Raw genomic sequence first — 17833 nt, forward strand, 5'->3', positions numbered from 1 at the left:
GATATGTATGATCCCTAGTTTAGAGCAAATCAAAATTTATATCTCACAAAGACTACAAGGTTACTTGTATGTGTTTTAGTACACATTAGATACAAGTGAGATGTTAGAATGATGAACAAGACTCAAGATGTTGATTTAGTGCATCTAGTTGAGTTTTGACTTCATCAAAATGTTGGTGCGGGAAGCATCCGACGATCGAACCCAAGTTTTGATAATGGCAAAGGGGTTCAAAGTTAAGTCTTGTTGTTATCTAACATGTTGAATGAGTGTTTCAGGAAAGTCCTAACTGCGGTTAGGCAGGTGAAAACCCTAGGGGTGGTAACCCTAGGTCCTAGGGGGCAGTAACCCTAGGTCCTAGGGGGCGGTAACCCTAGGTGGAGAAAAGTCCTAGCTGCAGTTAGGCAAAGGGAAAACCCTAGGGGGTGGTAACCCTAGGTCATAGGGGGTGGTAACCCTATGCGGAAAGTCTTGGCAGGTCGATGGCTTCAGGCAAAAGTCCTAGGGGGTGGTAACCCTAGGTGGAAAGTCCTGGTGTCGCGAACTAGGTGAAAGACTGGACTAGCCGGGAAACGGATGTCCAGCAGAAAGTCCGGAAGCGTCGAGTGCTGAGCAAAAGTCCAGTCGATCTGGAGGATCGCACTGGCAACAGGTAAATCTCCTGAGTGGAGTAGGTGAGGATGCGTTCCCCGTAGAGGGAACAGTAGGCGTCGGGTCGACCTAGGACTTCCGGACGGAAATTCGAAGTCAGACCCGGACAGTCCAGAGACTGTCATTAATCTGTTATCATATTTTCTGTTGTATTGTGCTAACTTTGTGTTGCAGGATATTGTTTGGGACTAGCATGTCTTGCAGGTACAAAATAATGAAGTTTTCCCTCGGATGAACAGTGTCCGAGGCGCCTCCATGGAGCTTGGAGGCACCTCGGGTGCAAAGCTGGAGCTGGCTGCGAAGCACCCATGGAGGCGCCTTGAAGGAGGTATAAGGCGCCTTGGAAGGCGCCTTGAATAGGGCATAAGACGCCTTAAGCAGATGAACTTCGACCAGTTCAAGCTTTATCCACGCGGGAGACTCGGCAGTATGGAGGCACCTTAAACACCCTTTATAAGGGGGTTTCGACCAGCACCTCAGATCAACGAATTCCAAGTCTTCTCTCTTCAACGTGTTGCTCCGAAAGACGCCCGGAAGTGTTGCTACAAGTCTCCGACGACCCGAAGCTCCAAGATTCTGTTCTTGTCGTCGGTATAATTAGTTTTTGCATTTACTTGTACTTTAAAGCTGTAACTCCTTTTCGTACTTATAGTTGTTGCCCACCGGAAGCGATCAAGGATTGCGGGCCTTCGAGTAGGAGTCGCCTTAGGCTCCGAACGAAGTAAATCTTTCGTGTCTTTGTTTGCACTTGTTTTTGTTTCTTTCCGCTGCGCTTATACTCGAACGACTTACTCGATACGATTCCGATAATCGAACAAAATAGTCGCGAGCGCTATTCACCCCCCCTCTAGCGCGTCTCGATCCAACACAAAACACATAGTCAATGTGTACTCCAATCATTGGGAAAGCTAATGTACAAGTCATATGCATTGAGCCCAAAGAACATGGTTGGAAATTGGTTTTGAAAATCATTTTAAATATACTTTGGAAAATCTTGATGAAGGCTATTTTTTGATAGTAATCATCATTGAAAAGTTAGACACAAACTTGAAAGAAATGTTGAAGTTTTTACAACTTTCCAAGTTGGTGTCAATCTTTGAAAATAAGATGTATTTTCTTATAAAATTATTTTTCCTTGATAGTATATACCCTAAATAATGTCTACAATAATTTTCATGATTTTTAGAATTTTGTAAAATTTTTAGGGTATTTCTGAATTTTACTGAAATTGAATTTCAGGAAATCAGAGCCCCAATCAATCAGCTGATCGATTAGAGGGCCCCAATCGATCAGCTGATTGATTGGGAGGTATTTCCCGTGAGCAGTAGCTCACAAAATCGATGAGTCGATCGATCCATTCCCACCTAGATCGATCGAACAATCAATTCAGAGGCAGGTTCTGCGAACAGAACCTCTCTGAATCGATCAGTGGATCAATTGAGCCAGTGTCAATCGATTGAGTCTCAACCCAATCGATTGAAATGGCTGATTTTGGCTGGAAAAGTTTGATTTCGGCACTTTAAGCCATTTTTAGTCCCTTTAATCATTCCTAACCCCTTGTAACACATTTGTATACATTTAGGGGTAATTTTCATAATGAAAACAAGGAGAAATGGTTAAGGAACACTAGGTTAAAGTTTAGGAGGAGGTTAGTTTCAAAATTGAGTCTTTTAAACCTCAAAACTTTAAATTTTTGGATTTTCTAAATATTTAGGGATTCCAAGTCATTGTTGGTGCAATGACAGAAATTTGAAGCATGCTTTTATGGGAAGTTACTCTTTAAAAATATGGAAATATTTTTCCAAAACCATTGAAGGTGGTAAATCCTTCGTTTGGAAAAATACTCAAGGTTGAGCATTGGAGAGCAATGGAAGATTGGATATCTTCATTGTAGAAAAGGAGTATGCTCAAGGATGAGCATTGGATACAATGAAGGGTATGGGACCTTCATTGTTGAAATTATTAATGCTCAAGGGTGAGCATTGAAAACAATGAAAGGTATGGGGCCTTCATTGTGGTGTTGTGAATAACATGTGAGGTTGTGAACAACGTTGAGTAACTCTTTAGGGGGAGAGTTTTTTTATGTGTGCCAATAGGGGGAGAAATGTAGGGTTTAAGTTAGGCCTTTGTCCCTCAAGGAAAGGTTATGGGAGAATATAGGGTCTAAATTATGCATTCATTATCCAAAGGGCATTGGCATGAAGAATAAGTTGAGGCTATGAGATTAGCATAACTTAAAGGTATTATCAAATATCAAAAAGGGAGAGATTGTTGGTGCAATATCCCCTGGGTCAGGTTGACCAAGTTGACTAAGCTTGAGTTGGCTCAAGCTTGAGTCTTGATATTTGGGTTTCGATGTTTGATAATACATAAAGATTACAGATGCAATCGTTCGACTAGGGAGATTATTAATACAATTCTCCTCTGGTCAAGGGATGACCAGTTTGATGTGAAAAAGAGTCAAGTAGGTCAAAGGATTGACTAGATACTTGACTAGGAAAGTTCTAACTGGAGGTTAGGTAAGGGAAAATCTTGGTGAGTGAAGTCAGGTGAAAGACCTAGTGAGTGAAGCTAGGCAGTTGAAAAATCCTGGTGAGTGAAGCCAGGTGAAAGACCTAGTGAGTGAAGTTAGGAAGGTGAAAGTCCTGGTGAGTGAAATCGGACAGTGGGAAAATCTTGGTGAGTGAAACCAGGTGAAAATCCTAGTGAGTGAAGCTAGGTGAAAGTCCTGGTGAATAAAGTCAAGTAGATAGAAATCCCTAGTGAGTGAAGCTAAGCATAAGGAAAGTCATAGTGAGTGAAGCTAGGCAGATGGAAAGACTTGGTGAGTGAAGCCAGGCACGTGGAAATCTAGGTGGGTCAAGATTGATCGGGCACCTGGTGTTGAGAAGCCCAAGTAGGTCAAAGGATTAACCAGATACTTGGCATGAAGAAATCCAGATGGGTCAAGGGTGACCAGACATCTGATAGAAGTCCAAGTGGTTCATGGAGGACTGGACACTTGGCACAAGATGATAAGTCCAAGTGGATCAAGGTTGACTAGACACTTGGTACGAAGGGAAAAGTCCAAGTGGGTCAAAGAATTGATCGAACACTTGGCGAAGAAGTCCCAACAGGTCAAGGTTAACTGGATGCTAGGCACGAGGAGTCCCAACAGGTCACGGTTGACCGGATGTTAGGTTTGGGGCACATTATACTTGACTTGGGCAAGCTAGGGTTGGTCAATTTGATCAAGTGATCAAATTGGACCGAGCCCAATCGATCAGCTGATCGATTGGGCATAGTGCTACGACAAACAGCATCCCAATCGATCAACTAATTGATTGGGAAGAAATGTCGCAAGCACAGAACGGTCCCCAATCGATTAGCTGATCGAATGGGCACCGCCAATCGACCAGCCGATCGATTGGGGACTGGAAATCATGTGTGACAAGAGAGAGCTGAATCGATCGGGTGATCGATTCATGCCATATTTCAGAGAGCACAGAAGAAGGCTGAATCGATCATCCGATCGATTCATCCTCCCAATCGATCGGCCAATCAACTGGGAGACGACCGTTATGCAGGATAAAGCCTTTAGCGAGCGTTTCCCCCGCAGTTCATCCTCTCCACTTCTTGTGATCTCTCTCACAGATTCATGTCAATTCTTGAAGCTTTCTTAGAGCAAAGTGTTGTTGCACTTCCAAGGTCAAGAAGCGTTCCACAAGAAGAAGAAGCAAATTAGGGTTTCATATTATAAATCTTGGAAGATTTCACTTGTATTTTGCTTTCCTTTCTTCTTGTTGTATTGAGAGTTTGTACAAGGTTTCTCCACCTTCGGTAGTTACTAAGAAGGAGTGTTTTTCTTAATAGAGAGTGTGTCGTGTGTGGATCCTTGGATTAGTCACCTCTTCTTGAGGTGGATACCAAGTAAATCCTAGCGTTAGCGTTGTGAGTGTGTTTTGTCTGTATTTTCGCTGCATATCATCATCATCAAAGCAAGATAACGAAGCGCGACAAACTATTCACCCCCCCCTCTAGCACCAACCGACCCTAATAGTATGAAATGCAATGTCTTCTTTGCTTGGAAGGAATTGAGTTAGTGAAATGAGGATGTGAGGGACTTTATTTATACTAAATGAAAGGGTATAAGAACCTCTTAGTTCAATTAGATCTCATCCATCCATTTTGAATTGGATGATGTAGATCGCATCTTTTTCTAAGAGGCACACTACCTCTTCATAAGATGTCACCCTTTAATTATTCAAAAGGCACTTAAACCTTTTAATTTCTCATTTATAATTTCTAACACACTTTATGTAAGTTGTTTAAAAATTTCCAAAAAGTGGTCAAACAATTGGTTGAAATATTTGTAACTTTTGTTTTAAATATTTTGAAAGGTAAGTTGACAACTTTTATGAACAATTAGAAATTTTTTTAACTGCTCTTCGAAAACTAGCTTAAGATTGGTTAATGGAATAACTACTTGATTGATGTGCTCTATTTTTGAACATCTGGGCTATTTTAATTGCTATTATTTGTGTTTAATGCATTGTATTATTTTTTTGATGTATGCCAAAGGGGGAGGATAGTGCATTAGGTTAGACAAATAGACTCACTTTACTCAAATTCAAACTTAATTTTGCATTACATAATGCTTATTTGCATTTATTTTTTCTGACTTTAACTCAGGTTGTCATTACATTAAAAATGAGGAGATTGTTAGTGCATATTACACTAATAATCGTGTTTTGATGTATGAGGCTAAAGTTAGATGTGTCGTTTGTCTAACCTTTTACCAAGTGTGTAGGACTTGATGGGTCTAGTGGACCGAAACACCAGGCTGAAGTCCAGCTAGGTTGGTAGTTGGCACGAAGTCCAGATTGGTTGAAATCTGGCAGAAAGAAGTCCAGGTTAGTTGAGATCTATGTTGGAGTGTATACTAAAAGCCTAGCTTTTGTATAAACATTTATAAGAATCACATTGGTCAAGTGTCTACATTTATATATACCAAATGTAGATGTTCAATTAATTTATATTGTAGATAACATAGTGTGTGGTGTCACACACAAAAGATCATGTTATCGGTTCTTTATAAATTATAAACAATAGCTCACGACTAAGATGGAAAGGAACAAACCATTGGAATAGTCGTAGTGTAATTAGGTATTAGTTTATCTTAACTAATAAATTACACTAGTACACTCTAAGTGTATTGAGTAGGATCATTTTAGGTAAGTTCTTTTTATACTGACTTGATAAAAGAACTAGACCTTAGTTATTATGAAAGTGTGTGCTCTTAATCCTAATATAATAACAAGCACATGTATTTGATATTTATTTCTTTAATTTATCAATGGGTGAGATTTAGTTCGATAAATCAATAAGCCCGATAAGTTGAGAAATGATATCACTTATAGTGTGTGTTGTTGATTATAGAAGGAAACTGTGTCCTAGTAATCTAGGTTGATAATGTCCCCAAGAGGAGCTCATAAAGATTGTCATGTTAAACCCTGCAGGTGGACTTAGTCCGACATGACGATAAGGTTGAGTGGTACTACTCTTGGACTAAGATATTAATTAAGTGAGTCGTCAGTAACTCATTTAATTAGTGGACATTCGACATCTTAAACACAGGGAGACTAACACACTCATAATAAGAAGGAGCCCAAAAATGTAATTTGGGATTGGTGCGGTAGTTCAATAATAATTCTTTAGTGGTATGAATTATTATTGATGAAGTTAAGTTGTGTGTTCGGGGCGAACACGGGAAGCTTAACTTCATCGGGAGACCAAAATCAATTCCTCCTCTCGGTCCCTATCGTAGCCTCTTGTATATAGAGATTTATACCCACCACATACCCACCTTCTTACCCATCCTAATGGGGCCGTCCAAGCTAGCTTGGAACCCAAGCTAGGGCCGACCAAGACCAATTGGATGAGCCAAGTTGGTGGCCGGCCAAAGCTTGGGTCTCAAGCTTAGGTGGCCGGCCACTAGAAAATTAAAAGGAATTTTTATTAAAATTATTTCTTATGTGGATATCATGATTTTAAAAGAGAGTTTAAAATTTAAATATTTCCTTTTATAGCTTTCTACAAAAGATTAAGAAAAGATTTGAAATCTTTCCTTATTTGTAGATTGAAAGGAGATTTTAATTTTGAGAAAACTTTCTTTTTTAACCATGTTCATGATTTAAAAGAAAGTTTAAAAATTAAATATTCTCTTTTATAAGTTTCTACAAAAGATTAAGAAAAGATTTGATATCTTTCCTTATTTGTAGATTAAAAGGAGACTTTAATTTTTAGAGATAACTTTCCTTTTAAAAATTATCCACATGTTTAAAAGAAAGATTTTAATTTATAAAATTTCCTTTTTATAATCCACCATGAAGGGAAAAATTATTGAGAAATTTTTTATAAATTTTCGGAGACAAATTAGGAAGTTTTAATTCTTGTGTTAATTAAAACTCTCCTTGTTTTGGAGATTAGTGGTCGGCCATTGTTTTAATGAGAATAAAATTGTTTTTTAATTAAAATAAATTTTCCTTTTCATGGCAAAAGAATTAAGGAAGTTTTTATTAAAATTTCCTTATTTGCCAAGACCAAGGATTATAAAAGAGGAGGTAGAGGTGCCTTCATGGTTAACGACTCTATTCTTTTCTTCCTCTCTTTTCTTCCTTGGTGTGGCCGGCCCTAGGGTCTCCTCTTCTCCTTCTTTTCTCTTCCTCCTTTGTGGTCGGCGGCATCAACACAAGAGCTTTCCATGGTGGCCGGTTCTAGCTAGGAGAAGAAGGAGAGAAATAAGGCATCGTTTCTAGCATCCCTTGGAGCTTGGTGGTGGTGGCCGGACCTTTACTTCTCATGGAGAATTAATGGTGGTCGAATCTAGCTTGGAGAAGAAGGAGCTTGGTGGTTCTCGTCTCGGAAGATCGTTGCTCACACAACGTCCGAGATAAGAAGAAGAATACGGTAGAAGATCAAGAGGTTATTTTGCTTACAAAGAAAGGTATAACTAGTAATTGTTTTCCGCATCATACTAGTTTTCTTTGTATAGTTATTTATGGAAATACCAAACACAAGAGGCATATGATTCTAGAGTTTTCGAAATAGTTTTTCGAGTTTGTGTTTTCTTCTTTTTCGAATTTGTGATTCGATTGTTCTTTTTTGTTAACCTAGAGTTATTTAAGGAAATAAATATTAGCTTTCCTTAAAAGGCTTTGCCTAGGAGGTGGTGGTTGCTCCCATATCTAAGAAGGTCATGTGCCTCGCCATGCAGTCCTGGAAGCCAATTTTGGAAATTAATATTTATGGAATTAATAACTTAGGTAGATTTGAATCAATAGTGTTAAGTTCCGCTTGCGATTCAAATCTAAACCATTAAGAACAGATAAGTTAAATTTGGAATCAATGATGTTAAGTTCCGTCTGCGATTCCTAATTTAACTTTTAAAGAACACAATAGGTTATTTAAGGAAAGGTTCGACACTTGTACAAAAAAATTTTGTACAGTGGAATCGGTACGATTTTCTTAGGACTAACTAACAATCTAACAGAAGGAAGTCCAACTATGTTGACAACTGGTTGAAGTCTAGATTGGTTGAAATCTGGTAGGAAGTCCTTGTGAATCAAGGGACCTGACATCAAGGAAGTCTGTAAAATAGTAAGTGGGGTAAGTCACTGGATGAGAGAGATCTAGTGAGGATGAGTCCCGGTGGGATTATAGGCGCGGTCCAGCTTAGAGCCATTTGGGAAGTCTAAGCTGAGACCATAACTAGATCCTGGTCCTGGAAAGATATGATCTAAGTCATAAATTGATCATATTTTTAATGTGATAACTTTATTTTATAGGATAAATATATTATAGTTGTCAGGACTAACTCTTTTTTTTTGTAGGAAAGACAAATTGTGAAAAAGGGTGATCTGGGAGTTTAGAAAGGATCCGGGCACCCAGACCAAGTTCGGCCAGGCGGGTGCCTAGCCAGGTACCCTAGCTGTCCGAGCGCCTAAAGTTGCTCCAGGCACCCGGACCAGTAAAGTTAATCCAGAAATTGAGTTGGAGCACGATGACTAGCCTACCCACATCAACAATCTAAGCACCCGAAGGTGGATAAACTTCAAGGATGAAATTTCGATGAAAGCTCGCCACATCAATATAATCCAGGCACTTGAGTGGGGATTCAGGCGGCCAGATGGGGCTATAAAAGCAACCTTCGACCAGCAGCTTAAGCATAACATTTGCTACAGCTTTCATTCTTGCGCACTGCTCCAAGAAGGCTCCGACGATCCTGAAAAGCTACTCCGACAACCTACGATTAAGGAATTCTATTCATACTTTCTTCTTGTCGGTAATCTTTCATTTTACGATTTGTGTACTCTAATTTTGTAACTCATTTTTGAACTGATAGTGATTGTTCAACGAAAGCACTCAATGAGTGTGGGCCTTAGAGTAGGAGTCATCGAAGGCTCCGAACCAAGTAAAAAATAACTTATAACTCATTTTGTAACTCTTTTCTTTTTCTCGCTTCTATTCCTTAGTTTTATTTTCGCTGTAAACTTGGTATTTTTAAAAGAAAAGAATATTTTTAAAATCATGTGATTCACCCCCCCTCTCATGTGTTAGGGTCAAAATGTTCTAAGGGGGGTGAATAGCTCATCGCGCTTGTTGATGTGTTTCTTCGATGATGTACAGTGGAATAAACAATAAGAAACACACTCACAACGCTAACACTAAGGATTTACTTGGTATCCACCTCAAGAAGATGTGACTAATCCAAGGATCCACACACAACACGCTCTCCACTAATGAAAGCACTCCTTATCAATCGCAGCCAGAGGTGGAGAAGCCTCGTACTAACCCACACAATAAAATACAACACACACAAGAAGAAAAATACAAGAATACAAATGAGAACTCCTTCTTCTTGCTTACTTGTTGCTTATTGTAGCCTCTTGAACCTTGGAAGTGACCAGCACTTGTCTCCAAGAACTGACTGTGAGCAGTGGAAAATATGCGTGAAGTCATTGAGAAGAATCGGGCAAAAAGCTGCTGAGGAAATTGTTCACAATGGCTATATACTGTGCTCCTAATCAATTGGGCTTCATCTCAAGCAATTACCACATCATATCTCAGCCATCGCAACAATCCATTGCCTGCATCCTATGCAACAGTCAAATCTCAATCGATTGACCAATCGATTGGGGAGGCTTGAATCGATCGACCAATCGATTCAGAGCGCCTCTGTGCTCTTTGCAGAAAATCCAGAATCGATTGACCAATTGATTCTGTCTGCCTCGCGTTCTCGCAAGAAAATTTGAGCATAATCAATCGACTAATCGATTGGCAGCTTTCAATCGATCAACTTATCGATTCATAAGCTCACTGTTCCTCAAAAACTATCCCAATCGATTGACCAATCGATTGGGGAAGTTTTGATCGATTACCCAATCGATCAAGATAGTTTTTGCACAAAATCTTGTCAACCAATCGATTGGATGATCAATTGACCCCCCCCCCCCCCCAATCGATTGGCAAGTAAAAAAATTTGTAGAGCTTGAAACGAGCTTTGCTTCGCATTTGAGATCACATCATTCCGATATCCGAGTCAAAAGTTAGGGCATTCGGAAGTTTACTACGTCTGAACTTCCTAGTTCCATGCCAACTCCCTATTGGACTTACGACCGCTAAGTGTTCGGTCAACTTTTGACTCATCTAGATTTTCTCCTCATGCTAAGTATCCAGTCAATCCTTTAACCTACTTGGGCTTCCCAACACCAGGTGTCCGGTCAACCTTGACCCACCTAGATCTCCACGTGCCTGGCTTCACTCACCAGGTCTTCCATTTGCCTAGCTTCACTCACTAGGACTTTCACCTAGCTTCACTCATTAGGATTTTCACCTGACTTCACTCACCAAGATTTTTCCACTGCCCGGCTTCACTCACCGGGACTTTTACCTGTCTGACTTCACTCACCAGGACTTTCCCTTCCCTAAACTCCAGTTAGGACTTTCCTAGTCAAGTATCCAGTCAACTCTTTGACCTACTTGACACTTCTTCACATCTAACTGGTCAACCTTGACCAGAGGGAAATTGTATCAATAATCTCCCCAAATGGACGATTGCACCTGTAATCTCCATGTATTGTCAAACATCAAAACTCTAACATCAAGACTCAAGCTTGAGCTAACTCAAGCTTAGTCAACCAGGTCAACCTTGACCTAGGGATATTGCACCAACAATCTCCCCCTTTTTAATGTTTGATAATACGTTTAAGTTAGGCTAATCTCATAGTCTCAACTTCTTCTTCATGCCAATACATGAATAAGGATTTTCTTCATTCTCTCCCTTTCCTAAAGGGCAAACTCGTTGTGAACAACGTTGAGTAACTCTTCAGGGGGAGAGTTTTTGATGTGTGCCAATAGAGGAAGAATGTAGGGTTGAGTTAGACCTTCATTACCCAAAGGGGGAGTTTGCCCTCTAGGAAAGGGAGAGAATGAAGGAAACCCTCATTCATGCATTGGTATAAAGAAGAAGTTGAGGTTATGGGATTAGTCTAACTTAAAAATATTGTCAAACGTCAAAAAGGGGGAGATTGTTGGTGCAATATCCCTATGTCAAGGTTGACCTGATTGACTAATCTTGAGTTAGCTTAAGCTTGAGTCTTGATGTTTGAGTTTTGATGTTTAACAATACCTTTAAGTTAGGTTAATCCCACAGCCTCAACTTCTTCTTCATGTCAATGCATGAATGAGGGTTTCCTTCATTCTCTCCCTTTCCTAGAAGGCAAACTCCCCCTTTTGGGTAATGAACGCTGAAGAGTTACTCAACGTTGTTCACAACCTTGGTTCACAACACCACAATGAAGGTCTCATACCCTTCATTGTATCCAATGCTCACCCTTGAGCAGTAAACCGCTTCACAATGCTCATCCTAGAGCATACATCATTCCAACAATGAAAGTCTCATATCCTTCATTGTAACTAATGCTCACCCTTGAGCATACTACGTTATAATGTTCATCTTAAAGCATCCATAACTCAACAATGAAGATATACATGCTCCATTGTTTTTCAATGCTCAACCTTGAGCATTTATCCTAAGGAAGGTTAACCATCTTCCAAGATTTATGAAAAATTAATTTTCATGTCCTTAAAGAGTAACTCCCCTTAAAGACATGCTCATAATTTCTGTCATTGCACCAATAATGACTTGAAATCCTTAAACATTTAGAAAACCCAAAATTAGAAGTTTTGAGGTTCAAAATTCAATATTGAAATCAAAACTCAACCTAAACTTCAAATTAATCTTCCCTAACCAATCCCTTCTTGCTTTCAGTATAAAAACTCCCCCTAAATGTGTACAAAAGTATTCCAAAGGGATAGGAATGGTTACCTAGACTAAAAATGGCTTAAAGTGCTAAAATCAAACATTTACAGTCGAAAATAGTCTTCTCAATCGATTGAAGCTGGGACTCAATCGATTGAAATCATTTCAATCGATCGCCTGATCGATTCCGCGAGCTTCTGTTCGCAGAAAATCCCCTTGAATCGATCGACTTATCGATCCAGCCTGGGTCAATCGATCGACTGATCGATTCTGCGACGTTTTGGTCGCAGAAAATGCATTCTCAATAGATCAGCTGATCGATTGAGACCTTCCAATCGATCGGCTGATCGATTGGATTTCTGATTTCCTAAAATCCAATTTCAGCAAAATTCAAAAATACCCTAGAAATTCTATAAAATTCTAAAAATCATGAAAATTTATGTAGACATTACTTAGGGTATATACTATCATAGAAAAATAGTTTTCTATGAAAATACTTCCTATTTTCAAAGATTGACACAAACTTAAAAATTTGTAAAAACTTCAATATTTTCTTCTAGTTTGTGTCTAACTTTTCAATGATGATTGATATCAAAAGATAGTCTTCACCAAGGTTTTCCAAGAAATATTTAAAATTATTTTCAAAACTAATATCCAACCATATTTTTTGGGTTCAATGCACATGACTTATACATTAGCTTTCCCAATGATTGGAGTATACATTGTTGGGTGCTACTCAGAATTCCGTTCTGTTTCCCCTGTACAAAATTTGTACAGGCACAAAACTTTTCCTAGCAACCCATGTGCTTTTCATAAGTTAAACTTGAATTGCAAACGAAACTTAACATTATTAATCCAAGTTCATCCCATTGTCTTCAAAAGTTAAACTTGGATTGTAAACGAAACTTAACATTATGAATCCAAGTTCAACCCATGTGTTCATCAGAAGTTAAATCATATTACAGAAGTTAATTAAATATCTATTTCAAGGATTACTTCCAGGTCATTGGCGAGGCACTCGGCCTTCTTGGTTATGGGATCATCTACCACTTCCTAGACAAAGTCTTTTAAAGAAATTGAATATTTAAACTCCTTACAGTAAACCCTAGGTTTAACTAAAGAGACCTCAATCAAAGCACAAGATCGAAACACAAAATCGAAATACAAAATCGCTAGCCTCTTATGTTGGTATTTCAGGATCCATACAAAGAAAAACTAAACTAGTACACCGCGAAAACAATTAACTAGTTATACATTTCTTTGTATCTTAAAGACCTCTTGATCTTCTGTTGTATTCCTCTTGTTGGTTAGTCCTACGAAGATTATACCGATTCCACTGTACAAAAATTTTGTGCAAGTGTCGAACTTTTCCTAGCAATCTATTGTGTTCTTTAAAAATTAAATTCGGAATCGCAAACGGAACTTAACATTATTGATTCCAAATTTAACTTATTTGTTCTTAATGGTTTTGACTTGGATCGCAAATGATACTTAACATTATTGATCCAAATCTACCTATGTTATAAATTCAATTAAATATTAATTTCGGAAATCGGTTCCCAGGTCAAACATGGCGAGACACTTGACCTTCTTGGGTATGGGAACATCCATCACTACCTCGACAAAACCTTTTACCGAAATTCAATATTTAATTTTCTTATATAACCCTAGGTTTAACCAAAAGGAACAATCGAATCACAAATTCAAAAAATAAAAAAAATAAAAAAAAATTGAAACAAATCCGAATATCTAGAATCTCTAACCTCTTGTGTTTGGAATTCATACAAAGAAGAATTAGTATGATGCGGAAAATAATTACTAGTTATACCTTTCTTTGTATACAACGACCTCTTGATCTTCTACCGTATTTCTCTTCTTATCTCGGACGTTGTGTGGGCAACGATCTACCGAGATGAGAACCACCCAAACCCTTCTTCTTCCTTTCTTGCAAGTTTCGGCCAAAACACTTCTCCTTGAGATGAAAAATTTCGACCACCACCACCAAGCTCCAAGGGATGCTAGAAACAAAGTCTCCTTTCTCTCTTTCTTCTCCTAGCTAGAAACCGGCCACCAAGGACTCCTCTTGTGTTGATGCCGCCGGCCACCAAGGAGGAAGAGAAAAGGAGAAGAGCAAGAAGCAAGGGCCGGCCACCACCAAGGAAGAGAGGAGAGGAAAATAGAATAGAGTTCTCTCTCATGAAGGCACCCCCTCCTTCTCGTTTATAATCCTTAGTCTTGGCAAATAAGGAAAATTTAAATAAACACTTCCTTATTTTCTTTGCCATGAAAAGGAAAATTTAATTAATTAAAATCAATTTCCTTTTCTTAAATCCACATGGTCGGCCACCTCATTGCTCCAAGCAAGGAAAGTTTTAACACAAAATTAAAACTTCCTAATTTATTTCCAAACATTTTAAAATAAAATTTTCTCTAATAATTTTCCCTTCATGGTTGGTTATAAAAGGAATTATATAAATTAAAATCTCTCTATTAAAACATGTGGATGATTTCCAAAAGGAAAGTTATTTTTTAAAATTAAAATCCTCCTCTCAATCTACAAATAAGGAAAGATATCAAATCTTTTCTTAATCTTTTATAGAAACTTATAAAAGGAAAAAAATTATAATTTTAAAACTCTCTTTTAAATCATGAACATGATTACAAAAAAAGGAAAGTTTTCTCAAAATTAAAATCTTCCTTTCAATCTATAAATAAGGAAAGATATCAAATCTTTTCTTAATCTTTTATAGAAAGCTATAAAAGGAAAGATTTATAATTTTAAAACTCTCTTTTAAAACTCTGGAATCCACATAAGAAAAGGTTTAAAAAAATTAAAATCCTTTTAATTTGATATGGCCGGCGACACCAAGCTTGCGTTCAAGCTAGGGCCGGCCACACAACTTAGCTCATCCTATTTGCTTGGCCGGCCCAAGCTTGGGTTCCAAGCTTGCTTGGTCGGCCACCTTAGGATGGGTATAAAGGTGGGTATAGGTGGGTATAATACTTTATAAATAAAAGGCTACGATACGGATCGAGAGAAGGAATTGGTTTTGGTCTCCCGATGAAATTAAGCTTCCCGTGTTCGTCCCGAACACCCAACTTAATTTCATCAATAATAATTCATACCACTAAAGAATTATTATTGAACTACCGCACCAATCTCAAATTACATTTTGGGCTCCTTCTTATTATGAGTGTGTTAATCTCTCTGTGTTTAAGATGTCGGATATCCACTAATTAATTGAGTTACTGACAATTCATTTTAATTAATATCTTTGTCCAAGCATCTTCTTTTTCTTCTCCTCCAAGCAACCAACCACAAGGTGAAGGTCCTTCTCCAAGTGTTGCCGACCCTTATGAAGAGGAAAGGGAAAAGAGGGAAGAGCCGCCCACAAGAAATTAGAAGATGAGCCTTAGGTTGTGTTTTTTAGAGAGCATCCCCTCCTTTTTTATAATCTTTGCTAGTGGCTAATAAGGAAAGTTTTTAATAAAATTTCCTTTTATTTTCTATTATAGATGGTTACAAAAAAAAAGAAAAATTTTAATAAAATTAAAATCTCTCTTTTAAACCATTGTAAATAGCTATAAAAGGAAATATTATAATAAAATTTTGTTTTAAACAAAATCTTCCGTTTATTTCTATAATGGTTGGTTACAAAAAAGAAAAGATTTTAACAAAATTAAAATATCTCTTTTAACCATTGTAGATAACTACAAAAAGGAAAGATTTTAACAAAATTAAAATCTCTCTTTTAACCATTGTAGATAACTATAAAAAAAGAAAAGATTTTAACAAAATTAAAATCTCTCTTTTAACCATTGTATAACTACAAAAAAGGAAAGATTTTAACAAAATTAAAATCTTTCTTTTAACCATGGTACTAAAAAAATGAAAGATTTTAACAAAATTAAAATCTCTCTTTTAATCCATGGTAGAAAGTTATAAAAAAAAAAATTTTAACAAAATTTTATTTTCAACAAAACTTCCTTTTCTCTTCTTGTATAGCTGGCCCCATGCTTGGGCACCAAGCATGGCTTGGCCGACCCACATCTTGGCACCAAGAGGGCTTGGTCGGCCCCTTGCTTGGGCACCAAGGAAGGATGTGGTCGGCACCTCATTTGGGTAAGAAGAAAAATCAAACTCTAATGAATCTTTAGTTGACATCAAATATCCATCTTTTCGAACAGACTAATCCTAGGGTGATCAGTCCGGCCCTACGAAAATTTTCACTGGTCATCAGAATAAATCAAAAAGTGTTCATAGAGATTCATCTAAAAGGCCAACTTTCTTAGGTCCACTTCTCACTGAAAGAAAAATCTCTTACAATGCGCTAGATACGTAATTCAAATCTTAGATCCTTAATTATTTATTAAAGGAGTTAACCATTGCATCATTGCCCCAACTCTAATGAATTCATTCAGATATCCAACTCTTCGAATGCACTAATTCTAAAGGTGACCGATCCACTCCTATAAAAATTTACTATTGACTATCATGATAAATCAAAAAATACTCATAAAAATTTATCCACAATAATCAACATTTTTATGTCCGCTTCTCACCTACAATGCACAGTGGCACAGACTAAAATGTTACATCCCTTGATTATTTATTAAAGGGTTTAACTATTACACCATTACCTAAACAATCAAGGAATCCATTCTTATTCTTATGGTAGAGATCAGTTTTAATCAAAACTATTTAAATCATTTTTAATCAAACTCTCACTGCTAGCTGCTTTAATAATATTAGACATCCAGGTTGTCTTTCTAGGGTCATAATATCATGATAGGATATTCAGATTATTTCTTAGATATCCATGGTTCAAACCCCAACTATGACACATTTGTAAGGATTTTTTCTCCAAATGAGGGATGTAATCAAAGGATACTAGACTTCTGGACTGACCGCCACATGCGCTTCCCGATTTATTTTGATGGTCGATGGAAAACTTATGTGAGACTAAATAGATCATCCAGACTCGATGTTCCAGATTAATCATTTTTTTTAATAATATTGGATCAAAATATTTTTTGAATATGGAGTATTATTTTAATAACTTTTAAAATGGAGACGTTCTTTGGATGATGGTAAAAATAAAGATTTTTTTATTTTTAATCAAATTTAATTATTTATAATTTAGCTTTTGAAAACATAAAATCAACATTTATTCTTTATATTCATCGTCAATCTTTCAACATCTTTTTTACAGAATTGATATAAAGAATGTATAATATGACAATTTAATTTAGTATATTATATTTTATATGATAAAATTTAATCCATAAGAACTTACGTTTCAAGAAGTATAATACTTGCATGCAATTATATGCAAATAAGGTTCCACCAAATTAAATTAATAATTTTGATTTAATTAAAAAAAAGACAATTTAATTTGGTTGAACTAAAAATTAGAAAATTTCTTATGGAAGAAATACTTGCATGGAGAGTATTTATGGAGACAATAAGTTCAATTAGGCATAAAATCCTTTTTTAGGAAAATAATTTAGTAGTTTCTAAAATTTTAATAAGTTAATTTTTAACATAAAACTAAAGAACTCTTCATTAATTAAGTTTCCAATCTTATATAAATTTATTGTTTGATGATATACCAAAATCATTTGAAAAGACAATTAAAATTCCCAAAAAAAAATTACACAAATTATAAAAAAAATTAAATCTTTCCTATATATGATATGAACATAAATTCCGAACAATAAAACAAGAAAATGTTTTTTAAAAGCATATAAATAAAAAATTATTAAGCACAAAACAAGCCTAAATTTCCGGAAATCACGTGAACCATAAACCTATGAAGTTTTCCACACCTACCTTACCCAGGATACAATTGCGTCCTATTAGTGGGTCCAACGGTTCTAATC

Source organism: Zingiber officinale, chromosome 8A (assembly GCF_018446385.1).
Source record: "Zingiber officinale cultivar Zhangliang chromosome 8A, Zo_v1.1, whole genome shotgun sequence".
NCBI classification, from domain to species: domain Eukaryota; kingdom Viridiplantae; phylum Streptophyta; class Magnoliopsida; order Zingiberales; family Zingiberaceae; genus Zingiber; species Zingiber officinale.